This window comes from Corvus cornix, chromosome 2 (assembly GCF_000738735.6).
Source record: "Corvus cornix cornix isolate S_Up_H32 chromosome 2, ASM73873v5, whole genome shotgun sequence".
Lineage (NCBI taxonomy): Eukaryota > Metazoa > Chordata > Aves > Passeriformes > Corvidae > Corvus > Corvus cornix.
In genome coordinates, this window is record NC_046333.1 from 71284050 (window position 1) to 71305569 (window position 21520).

Genomic DNA, 21520 nt, shown 5'->3' on the forward strand with positions numbered 1-21520 from the left:
TTGCTGGTCTTTGGAAGAGGGATAACAGACTACAGGATTGTTCAAGTTTTGGCAGTGTACATATTTTATTACAGAAGTTTCTCCAGCAGTACCTAATCAAGACAGATTTTAATTGCAGGTAAGCATTAGTTATATTTTTATTCAATAGCTATTAATAAATTTTTAAATAATAGTGTATTAGCCCGTTAACTACATAAGAATTATATATCCTCAATACTTGTAATGGATTGAACAGTTCAAGGCACGTTCATTTCTAGGGAGATATCTTTGTACTTGAGATGATTATCTGCTTCAGAAGTGGATTACAGCAGGTACATAGGGACTTTCTGAAAGTTAAGCAGGTACTTAACTGCTGTCCTGCAGTGGGATGGACTTCAGCACCATTAAATTCACCAAGGCAGAAACGTGCATCTTTTCTTAAGCATGTCCTTAACTCAATAGAGGGAGTGCCAGAGGACAGGGTGATGCTGAAAAACAGGGTCAGGCTTATGTCTCAGTCTTACTGAATGTGGAAGAGTTGCATTGCATTCATTTTTAAATTGTCTGGTTCTAAATTCACTCCATTTTACAACAAAAAAAGAGGAATATTCATTTGCAGTTTAGGCTGGGTTTTTCCTGCTTTGCTGATGTCTGCTCCCTCATCCATCTGAAAACAAGATCCCTCTCAGTGCCTGCACCATTTAAAGCATGGGCTCACAAAGAAATTACATAATTTTGCCATCCCTCTGTCTATGGCAGAGCCAGAACGTGAATGTTGAAGGACAGTGTGGACTGTGGGCCTCAGTGATCCTGGATAAATACATACTACATGAGGGAATGACTCTCCCTTGCCTGTGGAGCAGGGTCTGGGCAGGCATGCTGCCTGCGAGAGATACAGCCTCCCTGCAGATGCAGTCCAGTACATCAGATTTACAGCCCACATCCAACTTATCTGCAAGCAAACACCAGTTGTTTTCTGGATGTGCAGCAGCCTGGGGTGCTGAGGATCTTGTTGCCACAAAAATCTTGTTTCCCTCAAAAGGTTTCCCGTCTGAGATGTGGGATTGGATCGTCTGTACAGGACTGCATAATACAGGATCATCTCTATTATCAAGCGCAATCCTAGCACAGACTGATGGGTCTCCAGGGTCCTTTTAGGCTGGGGCCCTGGGTGCTCACACACTCACAGCCCGCTCCTTAAAAAAAGGCTCTTTCTGCCTGTCTGTCCTGGCTAGCCATAGTTAGTTTAAAATCTGTTGGCCTGTTTCAATCTCTGTTCTTTCAGTCAGTTTCAGCTGGCTTAATTCACAGCTGACAGCAACAGAAATCATCAGGGCCCTACACATATTATACAAAACTGCAACAAAGAGAAGAAAGAGCCAAATGAATATCCCATGAAGAGAAAATCTACAGCAAGTTCTGCTGTCTTAATTGTGGTTCTGGCCTTGGCCTCTGCTGGGCAGCCTGGGGATTTGGCTGGACAACTAGCACATGGGTGGCTTGGACCTTGTCATTGAACAGAGCCCCACAGCCTTGAAAGAACCTTTAGTTTTGTGTGGACACTGATGGAGCATGGGGAAGGAAAATTGAGATGTTGTCAGGGTGCCTGAGACAATAGGAGCCATGACAGAGGCAATAAGGCTACTCTAGAGGAGGCACAGGCATCTATGGGTATAGAAAACAAATCTATATGACTCGAGGCTTTTTAAATTGTGCTGCTCCTGGAACAACTTGTTAAATTTCATGATGCTGACTGTTTCTCTTCTTACTTCTCATTTGGAGGTTATATGAAACAAGTCCCCAATGAGTTTCACATCTCACTGTGGAACAGAACTCAGCATTTAAGAGTCAGGAAATTTATTTTACCTTTGTGGTCCCTAGTGACTTCAATTCTTGTAAGCCTGATTTCTGCTGCCTAAAATATTCCATAGTCATTTGTCACCATTACCTACTGTTCTACTAATGTTACTTAGGTAAATTATTATAATCTCAGCAAAAAATATTTTACTATTTCCTTTACAACTTTGTTTAAAGTAGTCTTAGCAGAATTAGATTAATAAAACATGTGCCTTTCAATATACTTCAAAGTAACTTAGCAAGATATGTGCATGTCCATTAATTCTGCAGTAACAAGCAGAGTGTATAAAGGCTGATTTTAACCATCAGGACAAGTAGCCGCATCTTCTATTTTCTATTTCTCTTGAAAATCTGCCTGTAATGTAGGGGGTTTAGTTCACCCTAAGAATCAAACATTTTGGTCACTGTTAACAATATACTTCACGAGGCAAAAGTACCAACACAAGATAGGTTGGATTCAAGATTCATCTTTTGCTCTAAACATCCTAAACTGTTCTGCTTCCTTATATAACTTCCTTTCCCTGCATCAGCACTGCTCCTATTTATCTACTGGCCTGGGCTTTCACACCCTTCAGTTGCCCCAAAGCTGTCTTCACAGCGTTTACAAGAAATGCCTCTCTAAAATATGCTCTAGTTTACAGTCAGGTAACTCCTGAAGGCTCACTTCCAGTTGCTCTTTGGCATTTAATAATGCTGAATTAATGTAAAAATAACTGTAATCTGTTTATTCTCAGGTAACTACCTTCAAGAGAAAAGCCATTATGTTATCAACAACTACATTACTGATATTACCATACCATTACCGTGACCTATTGCTGCCTTAACTCTTCTCTTTCCAGTAGACCTTGTCTGAACACAGCTTCTACACAGGCCCTCAAGTCACAGGAACATCAAGCTTGCTTTTTTTGTTTCTTTCCCCAGCACACACACCGAATTCTATCTGAATTTAATAACAACAGTAACATAGCAATGCAATGGAAATCTAAATGAAGATACAAGACTAAGATTGTGTCTTCTGCAGCAATTCTAAAGCAGTGTTATTTTAAATTGAGCCATAGTACTTGTTAAGCACAGTTCTGATGTCTTTATTAAAAACAAAATAATATAATGCACAATACTTGAATGTCATTTAAAGAAAATTTACTAAACAGTAAACAGTGTAGAAAAGTGGAGAAAAAAATACTACATTTTATCTATTCTCTATGTGGGATATGGAGATTTTGGGAAAAAGAATGCACCACATCTTTCCTGTGACATACAGAACCTGACAAGAAGATCTGTGACTATTTGTTGGCCAGGTCAAATAAATGGGGGGAAAAAAAGCCCTTCTAATTCTTTGCAAAAGCTTTCCACAGGGACCAAGATCTGGTGCTTTTGAGTTTGAGGCTCTCGGCTGCATGGGTTGACTCTTCCTACACATTTCTGCACCCCAGTACCCAGCACTCTTTGGGAAATGGTTTTTAGTAATAAATAATAGCAGTGTAAGGTGTAGCTTAGCTCCTTTTTTCTCCAAGGTCTTCTGATATTGTCTACCCTTTCCTATGTGCATTGGTGAGCCTAATATTTCAAAGGAATTCAGTGCCAAAACTCGCATTAATCTTAGTGGAGTTGGATTCAGTCCTGATGCTTAAGATAGATTTGATATTTTCAATTCTACCTTTATAAGCAAATATTTCATGCTTGAAGTCTGGCATTACAATGACTGAGGTCTGCTGTCAGAGACATCTCTGCACTTCCACAATCACAGTCTTTCCCCATAACCTTTCCAAGACATTCCCATTCCAGATCAGGGGAAAGCAAAGGAAGAAGAAACAAGGAGCACAATTGCTACAGGCTCTCACTGATACCCTTCTGCAGCAAACATTGCCCACTGGTCTGAACTGAGCAAGTCAGGGTATCTAACTCTTTCATTTAGGCAGATGAGAAAGGACTTTCTTTTCCTTGCAGTCTACCAGTCACTTTCATGAAATAATTGGTTTTACTAGCATCCACTGCAATGCCCTCTATAAACTGGGAAAAAATACTCCTGAAGGCTTGAGGCAAGACTGAACACAATTTCAGAGGTCTTTTTCATAAATGAAATCAACAATCCATGCTAAGCTATTATTAGAAGTTCAAGGTGGAATTTCTATCCTGGATTAAAAAAAAAATTATTTGAACACCCTCGATTCAAAGTCTATAGTTGTTCTTGGAAGGGATAAAGGACCAATCACTTAAAAAAGCCCTATCTCTTTATATTTTTTTCTGCTCTGCCTTCCTCACCCTGACATGTGTACAAGCTCTCCAGAGAGGTATTTCAGTGTTGTTGCAGGAGCTCGTCAGAAGAGTGCAGTGTATAGTAACAGAGAGCAGTGCTGATGTCACGCAACAAGTCTTGTGAGCAGAATCAACATCCTTCATTAATTAGACAGGCTGACACAGCCAAAGCAAAGTTATGGGTTCAAAGTCTTGCCCAACTTCACCATCTGCCCCAACAAGGCTTCCTACCTCTTCTCACTCACCTCCCTTGGTTGGTCAGAGGTGCAGTGAGCACCTCCCCACGCGAGGCTGGACTGGGCCTCCTCTGTGATGCGTGGTGTGCAGGCTGCCCACCGTGCCTGTTGAGGCGACAACACATAAAGCCACCTCCATCTCTGGAACTCTGTGGAATTTTTACAGTGGAGTACATCTAATGGACCCTAGTAAAAACAAACTCCACTTGTTTTGTCACAAGAAGTAAATAGGGTGAGCACATCAACTGTATTTAGGTACTTACATTCTGCTCTAATTCTAAACTAATGTACTTAGTATATAATTTTGTAGTCAAGAAGTGTAACAAAATGTAGTCTACTAATGCATAACACTTTTCATCCTGTATACTGCAGCCAGACAGCTTTTTACAATTAGTAAGTAATACACATATATTCATTAAGAACTGCAACGTAATACACAGGGTGCCCACACTTTTCCTCCTCTATCTTCTGCATAAAGAAAAAGGAAAGAAAAAAGGGTCACCTAATGTGACTAGAAGATGCATGCCTAGCTAAGAATGAATACTAACTGTGTGCTCAAAAAAACCCATTAAAGCATTAGGGGGAGGCATTAGTAATCCAACACTATGTACTTTAAAACAACTCACTGCCAGAAAGAAAGATAGTGAGGACAAAAATAAAACAAAACAAACAAGCAAGCGAAAAAAAAATTATGATTTCTTCATACAAGCTAACTGAAATATTTGTAGCAACAATATGGGACTATTTCAGTCACAAAACAGCCTGACTGAATGATAATCAAATTAATTATCTACATTAACTGAACAGTTGAGAGCCCAGGTTGAAATTTAATAAACCACACTGCATGAGGATTCTTAAAGATAAATCACAGCATGTGACTCTGTGAGCATAATTTATTTTAAAACACTGCACTGTTTCTGCAAATTGCATTTATTAAAGCTATGCAAAAGCTTCAAATCTTTTTGGAGGTGAGGACATTTCGACTGTGCTGGTTCCTGTTATTTCAGATGTAATTCACAGAATCACAGAATGGATCAGGATGGAAGGGGTGCATGGGGTCATCCCAGAGCACAGGATTGTCTCCAAATGACTCTCGAAAATCTCCAGTGAGAAAGACTCCACACCCTCTCTGGGCAATCTGTTCCAGTGTGTGGGCACCCGCACAGTAAAGAAGTTCCTCCTCACACTCAGGTGGAACTTCCTATGCTACAGTTTCTTTGCTCAGGACTCTTGTCCTATTGCTTGGAACAACCAAGAAGAGCCTGGCTCCATCCTCTTGACACCCTCCCTTCAGACACTGATAGACACTGAAGAGGTTCCTTCTCAGTCCTCTCTTCTTGAGGCTGAAGAAGCACAATTTCCTCAACCTTTCCTCATGAGAGAGATACTCCCATCTCTCAATCATCTTTGTCACCCTTCGCTGGACCTGTTCCAGGAGCCCCATGTCTCTCCTGTCTTGAGGAGCCCAGAACTGCACACAGCTCTCCAGATGTGGCCTCACCAGGGCTGAGCAGAGGGGCAGGATCACCTCCCTCGACCTTCTGGCAATGCCCTTCCTAATGCACCCCAGGATACCTTTGGCCTTCTTGGCCACAAGGACACACTGCTGGCTCATGGACAGCTTGTTGCCCACCAGGACCCCCGGGTCCTTCTCTGCACAGCTGCTTTCCAGCAGGTCAGCCCCCAGCCAGTCCTGGTGCTTGGGGTTATTATTCCCCAGGTGTAGGACCCTGCATTTGCCTTTGTTGAATCTCAGGCAGTTCTTCTCTGCCCATCTCCCTCTCTCCAACCTGTCAAGGTCCTTCTAAAGGCCTGCACAACACTCTGGGGTATTGGCCACTCCTCCCAGCTTTGTGTCATCAGTGAACTTGCTGAGGAGGCATCTGCTCCTTCATCCAAGTCACTGATGAATAAGTTAAACAGTAGTGGGCCCAGTACTGAACCTTGGTGGACACCACTAGTGACAGGTCTCCAGCTAGATCCTGTGACAGTGATTATGACCCTCTGGGATCTGCTGCTCAGCCAGTTCTCAATCCACTTCAATTTGTGTCCTCTCCAGCAGTTATTGATGATACGTGTTTGGCAGTCATGCTGAGGGGAAAAACATGGGTCCAACTCTTTGCCCAAGCTTGATCCCATCTCTTGAGCTCGCAGTCCCAAACACATTTGCTCCACCTATTCCCCTACCATACATGCCAATGTCTCAGGCATATGACCCTCTGTGTATATGGCTACTTCTCATTTCTATTTGTTGTCCCTATGCTAAGATGTCCAGGGCACAGTCAGCATGGTCTCAGCTGCTGACGGGGCTGGAGGAGACATGGCCACAAGGTTGTGTCTTATGCTGAGACACACCCAGCTCTGCCCAAAATATGGGAAGGAGGGTGCCAAAATCTGCTACTATGTCACATCCTACCAGCCCTTTGATAACAGCCAGGGCAACCAAGAGGAGCGAGGCCAGCCAGACTGCGGCACAGCTTCCCCCTCCTCTCCCAGCTGGCAAGACCCTGGGTGCCAGGACTGTGCCAGGACGAGGGGGCGTGGGAAATCATGGGGTGAGAGAAAGCAGCCTCCCAACTGCTATTTCCCCAGGGTTTCAGGGAGAGCATGGTGCTACCCGACAGCATGGCCCCAGCTCTGAGGGGAAGCCCTCCACCTTGGCCACTGGGTGCCTGTGTGATGTGGGGGAGCCCGGCTGCCAGCAGATCCATGGTGGGGAAAGGTGGCCTGAGGGCCAGGTGGCTCCTGATGGTCCTGGCATGGGAACTGTGCTCCTGTCCCATGCAGGGACATGGCACCTGTGCACACTTGAGTAACGTGGGTACTCAGGACCCACAAGGTTAAATACAATGCCACCTGTAGGAGGTACTTTCCCACAAATACTAACCGTCTGTTTTTTCCGTATGCTCCCATATGGTCCAATTTTTCTTCATAAGCAGAGTTGTACTAGAGCTAAGAAATGACAGCAAAGCTTTACTTGTGTGCCTGTAATGTCAAAACCAGAAGTCACCTGACTTTGATAAATCCAGGGTTTTTAAAAAAAATTAATTTAAATAAATTTTGTCTTTTCCTTCCACACTAACTTCTTAGGAATAATTTGCATTCACAAGATACATGAAATTTAATAGATTTTGTCATGAAACATTTTCATTTGTGCCTGGCAAGAGGTCAGTGAGAAGACTCAGATTTTCTTATCTTGGTGTCTTTTCTGCAGCCTTCTCACTTTGCACCCTTTCTGCAGTCCAAATATGCCCAGCTCTACACATGCAGAAAACATTACAGAAATCAAATACAATCTCTGTTAATCTTGGGAGGAGCAGAAAGAAGAGTTTGATTGTGATGCACTACAAAACACAGTATTAATGTGTTATGTACTATAAAACATAGTATTAATCCCTCAAATAATAGCAGGATAAGCACAAGTGTTCTTAATCGATTTCTACTAATTCTTATCAGCAATAAGAAAAAAAATCAGATAATAAAAATGCTTGAAGCATTTCAGGTTTCTCCACATGGAGTCTGAAAACAGACTTTGTTAGCAGATTGACTGAAATCTCTCTGGTTTCAGAGATGTGCGAATGGTTGTGAGAGAAATGCCTGAAACAAGTCACTTCTAGAGAAGCTTTGAACAATAAAGAGCCTCTGTTTTCCAGTGAATTGTGCATATGCACACAAACGCTCATCCATAATGTGAATTTAAAATAATCCTGATGGGACTGAGAGGGGGGAGGGACACATGGAAATAACTAGGCAGACTTTGACCCTTTGTGTCAGAAAACAAAGCCTTGTAGTTCAAATCTGAGATAGCAGTTCCCATTTGACATGGTTTCAACAGACGTACACGCCTTCTGGCTTAAGCCTGTCCCTAAAGGATACTAAGACCAAGCACAGCTTGCTTACAAGCCACCCAACCACAACACGATGGTTTTAAGTGGAAACAAATGAATGGAATAGATGTAATTAAAAGACCAAACTGTATTAGTCCAAATCGCTACAGCTTCACTTTACAAAGTCAGTGAAGGGCAGGAATGGAGCATCTGGAATAGCTGTTTGGCATAGGGTCACTATGAAGATGAATTAGGGTTAATTTTCTACTGGAGTGTAGGTCAGGCACTGTGCTGTAGCAGAACACTCAATTTAGTGGGTATATTTTGGCCTACTTAGAACTTTAGAAAATAAATATTACAATGTTAAATTAAATATGCTCTGTGACAAGGACTTGCAACATTGGGAGAATGTGATTTATATGCAATTGGCTCATATATACCATCTAATATGATATGCACAGTGTAATGAAAGCTCAAGGGTCTGATCTGCAGTGCAGAGATGCTTTACAATCCTCTTTCAGGTTGCACATTGTTTTTTCTTCCTCCTTTTATTTTTTTTTTCTTAATGACTACATGAGTTAATTAGTGGTTATGTACTCTGTCTCTTTGCCTGGCCTAGCTTATCCCTACTGCAATAATTCTCTTTTCTTTCACTCTCCCAAGGATCATTACAACTTTAGCCAGCACTGTCAACAAAACTAATTGAAAGCCACCTGCTTTTAGGATCACCTTAATGAAAAATGAAGAAGTTAAGAAACAAAATTCAATCAACTTTCTAATAGTCTTTAATTTCCTACTAATTCACACAAGTGCAGAGGCAGAAAACCCCTCACATGATCCTTTTTGTTTTTAATCATCCAGTCCTCCTTATACTTGTAGAATTAGAAATTATTATTTTTGTAACCTAAATCTCCCATCATTCTTTAATGTGGAACTAACAGTTCTACATTTTGTCTTTTTAACTGCTGCTGTACAAAAAAGAAATGTACTTGCAAATAGCCTTCCTATTTTTTTGCTAAATGTTTGGGTTCTTTAAACCAGGCAGGTCCAGATTCAGCAGAACTTTTAAAGATGTCAAAGTCCACTTAATCACTTAAACGAATGATCTAAATCTTGCTGCTTTTGATGACATTCAAGCACCTGCAGAAATCTGAGAAAAAGGGTGAACATGCAAGACTGAATAGTTATGGATTTCATGAGGGCAGCCTTGGTACCCAGACATGCAAAACCTCTGAGCACATACTGAACCTCAGGCAGGTGACCAAGTGCTATTGAAGCAGATAGGAAATAAGCACATGCCTCAAGATAAGCACTCCGGTACCATTGCACAGGAGCGCAGAATTTTGTGGAGTTAGCACAAGTAAAGGAAACATTCCTGAGATAGCTTGTTTGCTACACTGTTTCTCCTAACTAGTTTCACAGATCATCCTTAATTGTGGAGAAATAAGCCTGGAAAAGGAGAAGGGTGGCTGATTTATTCCCTTCAGGCCAACTGGAGCAAAATACTGAGAAAAGAAAAAACAAAAGGGGAACACGAGACAGATGGGACTAACGACTATTTGTGTTGCAGCAGGGCTAAGATGTCCCAGTAAAGCCTGGGATCCCACAGCGCGAGACGCTGTGCAAATATGTCAGTGAGGGTGTTCAGTAAAGGGGAGCTGCCTGTAAACACTGCATGTGGAAGTCACTTTGAAGTCAGTAGAGCCCAAGCATGCAAGAGGTTTGTACTGCCAGGCCACGCGCTTCAAGCTGTATGATTAATTGCTGTCGAGTGTGCCAAAGCAGAACACAGGCTCTCTCATAGGATGGCCACCAAAGATATAACGAGCAGAGGAGGAAAAAAAAATAAGGTCACAGATAATATATTGCTTTTATTTAATAGTCCACCATTTACTTCCTGTGAGTGTAAACATATCATTATTTCTCCTACTTCAAAAGAATAAAAATTCTATTTAGATGAAATACATTTAAAACAGCGCAGGTGACACACAGTATGGGATAAATGCTACTGTCGTGCAAATGTATACTTCTCTCTTCGATTATAGCAACAAGATATGCAAAGAAAGATCAGAGGAATATTATTTGATCCTTTTTGGAAGCTACTCTGAAATCCATGCTGCATGTAGTGTGTGTGCATGCACAGAAGAGGAAGAACAATGAGGAGTCACAGCACTGCAGAACCTGCCCAGAGATGGCAAATTCCTGCTGCTTTAGAAGGGAACTGATGGCTACAGGAGGTCAGTGGACCTAGAAACAAGGTGAGCCCCCCAGTTTGTGAACCTGCAGTTTCAGTGATACAATCATTGCTACAACATGCAGAAAAGGCTTAAACACAAAGGCATACAGAAGAACGAAAGAAAGGAAAAAGTACCAGTCAGGAATAATTATCACAGTGTATAAAACTTTCCACTCCTTTATTATCATAAATTGCAAAGTTTTATTGATGCATATTTTATCACAGCACTCTTGCCATATGTGATCTGAAGATTCAGAGCCTGTCCCCAGGGACAACGGTACTGATATAGATAATCAAGAATTCCTTTTATGCTCCTCTCAACACAGCCACAGCTCAGATTGAAATTAACATCTTTTACAATGAAACACCAGTTTTCTGCCACAACTAGACATGACAGCTGGAGAGAGAGACCTGCTTATCCAGTTATTCCTTCAAGTCTCGGTTTCATTACAGCCGTGAAGATGTAAACTAAGTACAAAGCAATGCGGATGGTCACTGAATACCAGAAAAATGAATCTGCGTGCAACCTGCCTCATGAAGAAACGGGAAGAGAAATGCTTCCAAATAAATCCAGGGATGAAAAGCAAAGATCAGACGCAGCCCCTAAAAAAAAGTGATGAAGAGGAATCCAAAAGCTTTGAACTTTTGCTGTGTTCACTGCCTTGACTAGACTGGGTGATGCTTGCACACATGCATGTGCACACAGGAGTGGAACCCATGGCCAGAAAGAAACCTAGCATGGGGCTCTGTCCTACTTAAATCCTCCGAAGCGAGGATTTGACCTAGTGGAAGCACTAAGACTGCTTAGTGTTGGTACACGTTCCTGGTCATTTTTTTAGCTTGACTACTTCCACCTGTACATCATCCCTGTTTCTCACGCTGCTGAGCAGGGGAGCATGGAAGTTGTTTTACCCTGCTCCCCATGGGGTCAGACGTCACTGTAGCATCTGACTGCCTTCCTGTAGGGCATTAAACAACCAACATCTGCCATGTGGGGTTCTCCCTCTCATCTTACTCCCAAGGGAGAACTGAGTATGCATTGTGGTGTTTTGTTTTGTTTTGGCAAGACTTTGATTTTGTTGTTTTAAATCTACATGCTGGGTATGTTGGGAAGGTAAACAAAGGCAGCACCTTGCTTGCAAAGGAGAAAGTGGTGGGGTTTGCAATGGTCATTAGTTTTCTGAGGAGGTTATTGCCAAAGTCTCAGCCTGGTTTCCCAGAAGGTGCAGCTTCCTGCTGGCTGCTGGAGCTGATAGAAAGGTGAAAACTTCACAGATTGTCACAGGGAGCTGGAGATGATAATGCACTGGAAAATTGCATCTGTTCCATGTGTAAAAGCAGTCCAAGTCCAGCTTTGAGCACTTGCCTACCTATCACAACATTTCAAAAGGGCCTGTTGCTTTGTTATATTACATGCTGGGACAATACATAGCATAACCTACTTCATCAATGAGCGGCTATTTTTTCTTTTCTGATTAACATCATGGAACCTAGAGGTTATTTTCAAACAGGGAAGCACAGAAGAGAGGTTATCAATGTGTTTTGAAACATATAAGTGGGCAAATATGCTGTTAGAGATGCAAGGATGCTCAGGAAACATTTAAAGGCTATTGCACACCTTCAGGTTACATCAGGAAAGAAGTACAAAAAGGAAGGGACATGCCACTTTTCCAGCCTCTTGTCTTTGTATTCTACAGGCTGCACAAAACAGTACTTCTACATTTCAGTTCTGTGGATGAGCTCAGGCTAAAAGCACATGTAAAAGAAAGCCTGCTTTAGGGTCATTATCAAGTAAGAAAGGGAAAGAGAAGGCTACGTAAGAGGACAGATATGTGGCAGAACTGCAGTGTAAGGATCTAATTTAAATAATCAGCAAAAAATAGCACTAACACATTAGTTGGATGAGTCTTCAGGGGATAAAAATGAGAGGGCAGGACCTCTCACCCTGCATTAGGAGACTGTCATTTTCACTTTCCTTAACTGAGGAATGTTTGGAATTTCCTGCTCTTCATCCCACTGGAAGGGCTCATCTCACTGGGAAAGGTTGATTCCCAAATACTCAAACCCTTTGGCGTTCATGAAGGAGATTCTTTCATTCTGCCTTTCATGATATTTTTAATTGACACATTTCCCAGAGTTCACTATTATAGAATGCTGGCATTGGAAGGATTTAATATTGAAGATACTCTTCTGCATGAAGGACACTTAGGAACACAAGTTCAGATGACTGGGATTTCTCCAGTCTTGCACACATCCACACCCACACCCACACACAGAGTGATGGCTACAACATCACTACAGCTATGAAGTCTTGATTAGCTAAGATTGTTTGAGAGAAATGTAGCAGTACCTATTATTTTTCCTTTTAGAAGAGATTTAAGATAGAATATTTACTAGGATCATACAATTTTTATATCAGATTGAAAAACAGAATTTCCATCTTGCAAGAAGTTATAGCATTTGGCATTTCTCCCAAGTCAGGCTAAAAAGCCCAAATGATGCAATTTATCTTTCCATGGAGTTTTTAAAAATCAGTTTAAAAAGGCAAAAACTTTAACATCGATGTTATGATATGGGTCATCTTGAAGTTTTAGAAATAAAATGTTTAGTGTTAAGGAGCAAGAGGGGTGTGGTGATCTTGCTCCTTCACTCCAACTGTAGATGGCCACAACTGGGAGTTGATATTCCTGACCCACTTGTCTCTATCTACCTATGGATCCCTCTTCCCAGCCAGAATTAGAACCCCATCATGCATGAGAATCTCATGGTGCAGCTGTTCCCAAGATACTTCACACCAATGCAACATCTTATCCCAATTACAAAATATATATGCCAGCCAGATTTTCCTGTGAAGCATTTTACTGAAAGGTCTATTTTCCCTACGAACATGCTCAAATTTAATGAACAACAGAAAAATACTTAATTGGACACTTTAGAGATCAAACCTAGTTGTTTTATTACACCTTGCTTTTTGAATCCTTTGAGTGGGACTATCAAGGCAGAATATCAGGTAAGAAGACTAGTATCAAGCTAGAATCTCAGTGTGATGTGTAAATAAGAAGGGGCTTTGAAAAGCATTTTAGATGAGTCCTTCTTCACAGCCTAAAGTTTAAAAAGTATGTTTTATAAGCAACACTTTTCATAATTCTTTTCATAGCAATATTGATTTTAAAAATTATTTTGCACCTGGAAATCAAGAAGCACACTGCAACACTTTTCTATAAAACTTTTAATAAGGTAGAGACCTCATTGGGAATCTGTGCAAGGTCTGCCATGATGGATAGAATGACCAAGCCAGAGGGTGGTGAGGTCATCTTTGTAATAGAAGAGTAACAGTAAATTCTTAAAAAAAAAAAAAAATCAGAGACAATCAAGCAATCAAAAATCTGTTGCTTACTACAAAGAAAACTCAGGCCCTCTTTGAATGAAATGTATTCTCGTTTCACCAGCATAACCCCATTGAAACTAGTGAGCTTGCATTACTGTATTAAAGAGTGGAGTAACAAAGACACGTGCCATGTTGTAAAAGTTTTTTACATCTTTCTTTGAAATATTGACATGGCTCATTGTCCCAGACACTAGTCTATCCTTAGACAGTAAATCCTGGATCTTTAAGATAGATAGATTGTAATTAGAACTAAAACATGGCCTATGGGGAAAGATCTTTCCCCACTTAAATCACATTGTTTTCACTGCTGTACTGGAGTAAATGGTATTTTTATGTATGTGTCCAGAAGAGAACCCAACTGCAATATTTCTTCTCTGCTGCTGAAATATTAGCATTAAAAACACAGTATTTTACAAAAGTCATATACACACAGTGCTTCCAACACAATCAATTTTGTTGGAATTATTTTACACCATCCTTCATCCTTGAAATTATATCCGTTCCTTTGTGGAATGTTTGAAAACTTAAAAAATTCTGAAGTTATTTGAAGTAAGATTCAACAGTATATTAACTGGTAAAAATCAAAATATTCCTTTTTCTCCCCAAGCCCAGAAGAATTAATTTTTTTGCCACTAAAGAAGAACAGGCACCCAACTTTTGAACAGGAACTGACCTAATATTTCTGAAAACCCTGTATGCAATTAGCTTCTTGTAAGAGCCATCTTTCAAGCAGTCTTTTTCTGCCTCTGAACTCCAAAAGCTGCTCATGAGATCCAGCAAAATTAGGATATTAATAGAGAACCATTTATCAAGCTCGATGGGTTTGTTAGAGGCACGCCTGTCTAGTTAACCAGCACTGTTAGGGTATCTTTTAAAGCAGAAGATACCATTAAGGGCCTCCTTATTTCTACTCCAGGTTTTTCACAACAGTGTGTCTCCAGCAATGGAAGCAATGCTGGCCTAGGAAGTGGTGGTCAGACAGGAGAGGGTCTCCCCAGAAAGGGAGCCCTCCTTGGCTATGGGGTGGTGTGGCGGCCTTATCCCAAGATGTCGCGATGTCCAAAAGGACGCCTGGTACAGCGGGGTGTGCGCCTGCACCCCTTGGTGCTGTGAGCATGTGGAATCACTGGTGGGTGTCCAAAGCAAAGAGGGCTGCTGCCCTCCTCATTCCAGGGACTGCAGCCCATTCCTCAGAAACTCTGGCCTAGGCTTAAAAGAGGAAAAGGGATGGTGAATTGGGATGGCAAATTCATGGTATGGGATTGGCAACAAGGGGGCTGACACAAGTGTTTGGTTTCTTTCTTGCCTTTCTCCTTCAGCCCACACTGTTCTCTGGGCTTGTTCTACCTTCCCTCTGCCTTGTTTTCAACAGCATTTTGGCTTTTTAGATTCATTCTCTTCAAGTAAAATATAATTTTTTTTTTTTCACCAGAAACATATGAACTTTAACATTTTCCAGGAAAATATTTCTCAGATCAGGGCTCTTTCTTGTGACTTTGAGACACAGATCACAATCTTGACCTCTTCATTACTAAATATGATTGCTCTGACAGGCCTTTTGTCTGAGCTTTTTCTAAAGGCTTTGGTTTCCCTCTAAAACATGATGATTTTGAAATCTAAGCTTTGACAAAACAGAACTGTTATCTCCCAGCTCTGGTATTTGGACTGCAAACACTTCAATGGAGCATTATGCCCTAAGTGTTTGTGCTGCGGGGGGATCTGCATATTACCTAGCACCTGCAGGCACTTCTAAACCATAAATTATAACTAATAATAGAACTTTTATGTTTGTCTGGTGATTCAGTCTCAGAAACCTAAACCTTATGTACCTCCTCAAGCACTCAGATCCCTGTGTGGACAAAAGCTACAAAATCCCTGTTGTATCAGCAGATTCGAAGCTAAACTCAAACGCTGCTCTTATCTAGGTGTATAATTCCATCAGATTGTGAACCTTTGGCTTCGGCAATAGAGTGTCTAACAGTGGCAGAAGTTGTGCTAAGGCTGGACACTTATCCCACCCCATCTCCGCCTCCTTTTTCACCCAGACTGGCTTGGCTGTGCCTGCAGCACTCATTTACTGACAGCAGTACTGCACAAGTTTCAGATAAAGGAGCACCATTTTTTACAGTCCTATTCCTTAAGCATTTAATGTCACATCTGTGATTTTTTTCTAGTTCCAGGGTTTTCTATAAGACAGGAACATGGAGATTATCTGATCAACTGATGTTGACAGTACCCCACACATGGCAGAGGACAAGAGGATAAAACACTGTAAACACTCTGAACACTGCATCTTCCCCCTGTCTCTTTTTACTTCCCGTAAACATTACTGGAGACGAATGTACCGCAAAGTCATAAATAAAGTATACTTGTCAGAAGCTATGATCTTAAAATATTCTAAGGGTTTGTTTGTGTTGTCTCCATAAATTGTTTATTGGTCAATATGGACAGAATTTGCAAATGCATCCTCCTTTGCAGTTCACTGATATTATCTCCATTCTAAATACTTTCATCTAGTATTAAGCTTCCAAAAAACACCCACTTCCTACCCTTTCTTCATTGGTGGGAAATTTTCTAAAGCTAAACATTCAACTATGCAGCATTACGTTACCCTGTGTTTCTTATCTTTAAGGAGATGGTGAGCATTAAAGGACAGTATGATTGTTAAAGTTACTGTCAGAGGTAGGGCTGTGCAGCTGCGGCAATGCTTTTTAAGTGGTCTCCATTTACACAGTAAAACAAATCAGCAAAGAAAAATCTCTGTAGAAAATGAGTTTCTAATTTATATTTTTACTTCCCTATGTCATGTGATTGTTCTTCAAGTAACAGGCCAACACTGTGAAATGGTACCCTGGGGAGTAAATTATTACAGAAAAAAGTTTATCAAAGCAGTGATTTCAGTGTCTGAATAGCCCATGATCATACAGAACAGGAGAGATCTCTTTAGCCGGAGAAGACACCAACCTTTAACACAGAAAACAGACTTTCTTCTAACTCTCCTGGAGCCCTGAAATTCAGGGTGGTCTTCCAATAAAATAATCATCTGGCATAGGGTGATATTTTAAATGAGAAGTTAAGTGGTTCAGTCCCCTCTAGATAGTTCCTAAAGAGGCAAAAAAAGGACCAGTAGACCTAAAAATGCTTTTAAATGCATGTAATGGTTGATAGATTGGCTATTTACAGCTAGTAAGTAAAATCTGTTATGACATTTGGTAATTGCCTCTTCAATAAATAACTTGGTAAGTTCCCAGAGAAAAGAAGGCAGTTTATCTCAGAATAAAAACAGTTTTGGTCCACCAACTCTTTGAGGACAATTTGGTAGGTAACTGTAACTACCTGGGGAATTTGGATGCTCAGTGATCATTAAAAATAATAGGAACTTAAGTGCCCAGATCCTACAGCAGTTTCAAAACTCTTAGCCATGCTTTCCTGGGACAATTACTTTTTGCCCACTGCAAAGGTATTAACACTTAGATACTCAGAAAAGAAAGAGAAAAAACTGCATAAAACCCCAGTGTCAGATGGTCATCTACGAGCATTTTACTGATGTTTTGCTAAATTGACACAATGAAAAGAAAACTTTTTTTTAAAAGTTTTATAGAAAATTATAAGGACGCCTTATAATTTATTTTTGATACTGTAATTAATCATGCTTCAACAAAACAAGGACTTCATAGGGTTGATGGACAACAGGATTGAAGTGGTAACAGATTTTAATCAGAATGCATTTTTTGAGGCTGGGAATTTGTAGTAAAAAATTAGCACCTAGCTGCCACACAAGCATATATGTTTGTTCTGCATAAACAGCTGTACAGCTCAGTAAGGGATTACAGAGGTAATGCAATGGAGCTCTTTCTCCCAAAGGTGAGAAACAAATGAGGTGGAGATAGCAAACAGTAGTAGGGAAAAGTTATTAGCTATACTGGGTATCACTGCTGTTAGCCAAGGTTGATTCATTGCCTCACTAACAGTCGTCTATTTAGCAGGTTGTAATACAAATGAGTCTTTAATGGGAGCTCCTTTTCTTGCACAGAGCAGCAGGACAACAAAAGAGGGCACTTGAAGAGCTACATGGGCCAAACAGGCAAGGAAAACAGACGGGCCGAGACTGACAGCTCAGTATTGAGCTGTGCTCTTTTCCTTTTTTTCTTTGCTTCCATTATCTCTTCCACACATTTGAATCTAGCATCCAGTTCCTTAGTCCTCCACTTCATGCTGAGATGTACCATGGGCACGAGACAGCAGGAGCCCACCTGGAAGAGTGGATCCTCCACCACAGTGTATTTAACACAGTGCCCTTAGAGGCACCACTGAGCTCACCCTCATGAGGATTCACCTTTCCCAAGTCTATACTACACAAAGAAGGTTTAGCCATGGTTCAGACCAACATTTCTATACAATGGTTACATTTTGTATAGAGCCCTTCTATCTACAACACACTGCTGACAGACACCTTTCTCTTGGCATATTGATGAGCTACGACCTGAAACCACATGCAAACCTAGGAATATGATTTTTTTAACACCCCCCTCCCCCCGCAATGTTCTTTACTCACCCTGGAGACTTCTTGTGGGATCCAGATGCTGTTATTCCAATCTCTATCTGTTACCACAAACTCCTCTGCTTTCTGCAATGCTCATTTACAACCCTGTGGAACAGTTATTTGCCTTCTTTTTGTATTAGTCTCTATCTGAGCCAGAGCCAAATTCTATACTTGCCGCCTATCAGATCTATCCTTTTTTGTCTCTGTTACTGTATGAAGACATTTGTAATTTCTTCCTGTCTGCCTCACTATACAAATCCTGTTTTCTTGCCCTCCTGCAGCTTCTTTCTCTGTTCAGTCTCCTCAAGGTTTTGTTGCTATTATCATCGTTTTCTCTCAGCATGCTCTCTGTCCTCTTGAAGGCTGGTTTGACAGATCCTCTCTTGTCATCTGCTTGAAGGCTGATTTCAGCTCTTCCTTGCAGCACTGTGCCTAAGCGCCTCCTCCGCTACAAGTGTTTAATGTGGAGCTTGTTCTTCCAGAGCTGCTCCTCGTGGCCCTTCCTCCTGAGGAGCGTCTCCAAGACAGAAGGTGTACATGGCTGTGGGCCACAGAGCCGGTCTGATAATGCCAACAGCTGACTGCTGCCTTTCCAACAGGCCTGGCAGCCCTTCCCCTTGTCATTATCAAGGACGTGCACTAGTCATTTTACAGGATCTCCTCTGGGTGTCCATGGGGTGCGCAGAAAAGATGATGTTTAACCTTGCTATTAGAATAAATTTACCAGCTTGTGCTCACTCTTCGTGCATTCTTTGCATGGAGACTGTCCATTTCCACATTCTGAAGGAGACAGAGCAGCAGCTCCTCTCAGGAGATATGGTAGTTGTTTGCTGCGTGCAGCCCTCCTCTGACATTGAAAGAAACTGAGTGTCCAATTAAAACACAGACACCACTGATACACAGTCTTCCCATACTTCCCTTTCTGGGAAGGCATTTACCACTCCTTCATAGGTCTTTCACAAGGCCTGCAGATTTCCTCTTTATTTCTCGACTCTCTTCCTTAAAAACATATTTTTGCTCTGAAGCCTTAATATATTACACCTGCAGGTCAAGTAATACATAATATTTACTTTAATGGTTAATGTCCTCCAGATTATGCATGGATTGGAGGATGCTTGGGGCAAAACTTCAAATTTTATTTGAAGGGAAATGCTTCTTTTCATTAAGAAAGCTCCCCTTTCCAGAAGTCAGTCTTCTAGTTCACGCAGAGAGTCACTATAACTTCACCCGTTAAAACCCTTCTCTCCTCTTCAAAAGTATCTTAAAATTAAAAAATAGACTAATTTCAGCAATAGGCTAAGCACATAGAAAGTACTCCTAATCTAGTGAAGTACCTATATTATTCTTAAGAGATTTGCCAACTAGCGATCTACTACTGCTATTTTAATTTATGTTACATCGTGATTGCCATTCTAAATTAAACTCATACAGGCAAGAAAATTTATAGTTAAGCCTTTCCCTCAATCCTTAACTTTCTTTGCTATAACAAAGTGACATATTGCAAGGGCTTTTAACTGTGTCTCACAATACCTAGGCATGTACAAAGGTTAATTACTGTGTTGGATGTGAGTGACAAGGTTTTGGTAGCTGTGAGGCTACAGGGGTGTTTATGTGAGAAGCTGCCAGAAATTTCCCCCATGTCCATTACAGCCAATGTTCACTGGCTCCAGGATGGACCCACTGCTGGCCAAGGCTGAGCCCATCAGCAACAAAGGCACCACCTCTGGGATAACATTTAAGAAGGGCAGAAAAAGCAACAGCAGCCAGAGGGGAGAGTGAGAACATGTGAGAGAAACAGCCCTGCAGACACCAAGGTCCGTGAAGTAGGAAGGGAAGGAGGTGCTCCGGATTCCCCTGCAGCCCCTGGTGCAGACCACGGTGAGGCAGCTGTGATCTTGCAGCCCATGGAGGACCCCACACTGAAGCAAGTGGATGCCCAAAGGTGGCTGTGACCCCATGGGAAGCTCACACTGGAGCAGGGTCCTGGCAAGACCTGTGGATGCGTGTAGAGTGCCCATGGTGAAGGCAGCCTATGCTGGCAGGATTTGTGATTGATCCTGCAGGGGACCCACACTGGAGCACTTCATGAAGAACTGCAGCCCATGGGAAGGACCTGTGCTGGAGGAGAACTGTGTCCTGTGGGAGGGACTCCATGCTGGAGCAGGGGAAGAGTGTTAGGAGTCCTTCCTGTGAGGAAGAAGGAGAGGCAATGTGTGATGAACTGACTGCAGCCCCAATTCCCTGTCCCCCTGTTCCACAGGGAGGTAGAGAAATTGGGAATGAAGCTGAGTCTGGGGAGAAGAGCTGTGTAATAAATGAAATTGATTTCCCCAGCCTGAGTCTGTTTTGCTGGTAACAGTAATTGGTGGAGAACACCCCCTGTCCTCATCTTGACCTGTATTCTCATTGTATTTTGTCTCCCCTCTTCAGCTGAGGGAAGGGATAGAGTGGCTTTGGTGGGCACCGGGGTCCAGCCAGGGTCAACACAATTACACAGACTCATTTTTTACCTTTGATTTGCTAAAAGGAATCATGTAGAAGAATTCAGCTGCAGTGTGCTCTCTATTTGAAAACTGTTAGCACCTCTTGGAATATGCTGTCGGGCGCTGCATAGTCCAACAGGGCAAACCTACACAATTCAGTGAGTGCTTGCTCCATTGGGCATCTGCACAGAAGCAGGAAGGGCATCAGTCCTTCTGAAAAAAGTAAAATAATTTACAGAAAAGCCTTATTAAGAAACAAATCCACATGTTTTCTCCAGGGGCCCCATGGCAGCCCTATCCAGCTCTATTCCTTCCCTCTTTAGTGAAGACATGGACAGAAACTAATTGCATGGGCCCACAAGAGCATCTCAGTGCTGTCACTGCTAGAAAAAACAGGAGATGACACAGATGGCAAAAAGGAGAAAACCAAGAGGGAAATTCAGAAAGCATTTCAGAAGGAACCTATAACCCAAACGTGTGTTTCACTGGTTCCAACTTAAGCTTGGCTGGTTGTGGTTTGGGGTATCAACCCCTGAATACCCAGGTTTTTGAAGAGCCATTACTAAAACCATCACAGTCAAACACTTTTAACATACAGAATTGCATTTAGTAGTGTACCTTGAATTTATTTCTTAGCATATGAATTTCAAAAAGCATATGCTTTTCAAAGCACAACAAGTAGTTTAAAAATTGGAACTGCCTGTGACTGCATGAA

General features: G+C 41.7%; 1 protein-coding gene across 2 annotated transcripts in view; it reads right to left on the reverse strand.

Moving 5' to 3' along the window:
• The window catches only part of CDH20 (cadherin 20), a 118795-nt gene that overhangs the window by 91416 nt on the left and 5859 nt on the right, over nt 1-21520 (reverse strand). The window contains exon 1 of one of the 2 annotated variants that reach the window (XM_010400163.3): nt 18335-19596. The exons of the other annotated variant lie outside the window; for it this stretch is intronic. The gene's annotated coding sequence lies outside the window, so the exon portion shown is untranslated. Of the gene's footprint in view, nt 1-18334; nt 19597-21520 lie in introns of those variants that run through there. 2 annotated transcript variants of the gene reach the window in all.